The sequence below is a fragment of the Lipotes vexillifer genome, unplaced genomic scaffold, assembly GCF_000442215.2.
Source record: "Lipotes vexillifer unplaced genomic scaffold, Lipotes_vexillifer_v1.1 scaffold299, whole genome shotgun sequence".
NCBI lineage: Eukaryota > Metazoa > Chordata > Mammalia > Artiodactyla > Lipotidae > Lipotes > Lipotes vexillifer.
In genome coordinates, this window is record NW_006784347.1 from 50,455 (window position 1) to 52,782 (window position 2,328).

Genomic DNA, 2,328 nt, shown 5'->3' on the forward strand with positions numbered 1-2,328 from the left:
AACCTTAAATGTATTCATGTGAGAACTGGATGAGGTAATTATCATACAGTACCTAATACATTAAGCACCTGACCCAGCAGTTATAAGGCAGATACTAACTACCACTACCAAGAGTGCTAAAACTAATACTAATAACACTATTAACCAATTATAAAGTCGAACTCAGAGGTGGGGAGCTATCTCCAAATAATATGCTTCTCAGGATGAAATTATCTCTCTGCTTCTCCCAAGAGCACTTTGTACTTTCCGTGCTGCACAAATAACATTATATTGATGAGAAGTGTTTTCTATTAAGAAAAAAAAACCCCACTCAATCAATATCACCATAAGCAATTTGTATTTATAGAGTTGCCAGAGTTTGAGCTTGTTAAATTTCCCCTGAGTACCAATCATGATTTCTATTATTCTATTACACTTTCTTCCTAATGATCAAAATTTTGTATTTTTTAAAAAATAAGTTGTTTTGCCTTATAAAGTTAGTACAACATTTTCTCACAGTCACTTAAAAAAAAAAAATCACAACCTCAACTCCTGAATACAATCACTAGTAAGTTAGGTCTCTTTTCCTTCTAGCCTCCTCCCATGCATGCCCCATGGATATTCTTTTTTTTTTTTTTTTTTTTTTGGCCAAACCAGCGGCATGCGAGATCTCAGTTCCCTAACCAGGGATTGAACCCGGGCCCCTGGCAGTGAAAGCGCTGAATCCTAACCACTAGACCACCAGGGAACTCCCCCCATGCATATTCTTATAAAAAAATAAGCTCTTCCTCAGCTAACAATGTGGTTATGTCCCTATAAACCATCATAAGTTGAAAATATCGTTATGTTGAAAATGCATTTAACACACCTTACCTACCTAGGCTGAGCCTAGCCCATTTTAAACATACTCAGAACACTTACATTAGCCTACATTTGGGCAAAATCATCTGACACGAAGCCTATTTTGAAATAATGTGTTGAATATCTCATGTTATTTATTGGATACTGTACTGGAAGTGGAAAACAGAATGGTTGTAAGGGTACAGAATGATTTTAAGTATATCAGTTGTTTACCATTGTGAACGTGTGCCTGACCCACAGACCTTGTGGGAGCTGTGTGGCTTCGTGTTAGATGATTTTGCCCCAATGTATGGCATATCACTGGCCCAGAAAAAGATCAAAATCCAAAATTTGAACTATGGTTTCTATTGAATGTGTACTGCTTCCCCACCATTGTAAAATCGAAAAATCATAAGTCAAAACTGTAAGTTGGGGGACTTCCCTGGTGGTGCAGTGGTCAAGAATCTGCCTGCCAGTGCAGGGGACACGGGTTCTATCCCTGGTCCGGGAAGATCCCACATGCTGCGGAACAACTAAGCCCGTGCGCCACAACTACAGAGCCTGCACTCTAGAGCCCGCGAGCCACACCTACTGAAGCTCGCGCACCTAGAGCCCGTGCTCCGGAACAAGAGAAGCCACCGCAATAAGAAGCTCGCGCACCGCAACGAAGAGTAGCCCCTGCTCGCAGTAACTGGAGAAAGCCCGCACGCAGCAACAAAGACCCAACGCAGCCATAAATAAATAAATAAATAAATAAACCCTATATATTTTTTTAAAAAATTGTAAGTTGGGGACCATCTGTTTATATATATGAAATATATATGTATGTATGAGACATATATATGTGTATGTATGTACCTACATAGTTGTAATCCTTTAACAATTGAGTGCCATATGGACTGGGACTTTGTTTTATTCACAGGCTTGATGCAGCTCATGTGAAAATAATGCATATTCTCAGGTTGTGAGGGTTGGAGGCAAAAAGCTCTATTGTTATCAGCCTAAACATTGCTTCTGTAGGCTTCTGTAGGTAAAAAAAAAATCTTATCTTTGCTGTTTCACCTTTTTTTCAGGTTATGATGACTCCATTCGAACAAACAAAATTCATAGTTGCTGGCAAAACTTCTTTACATCTTTTCTTGCAAGTCATCAGGACACAAATAGATCATTCATAGTGCAGGAAATAAAAATACTAGTAAACATTTGGGGAAAAATAAACCAAGTAATCAAAGAATTGAAAATTAAACCAACATAAGATACTTTTTTTTTCTTGGTTATCAAGTTAGTAAACAAAACAAAAACACTAAAAACCCTCTTTTTAAAAAGAGCTTACCTAATGATGAAGTAAGTAAATTTGGCTTTCACTTGGTTGATGGGAATGGAAAATTTTAAAATATACTCAGAAAATAGTTTGTCACGTAATATGTATCAAGAGCCTTAACAATTTTAATGTTTTGACTGAGTGATTGAACTTTTGGAATTCTTTTTTTTTTAATTAGCAAGGAATGC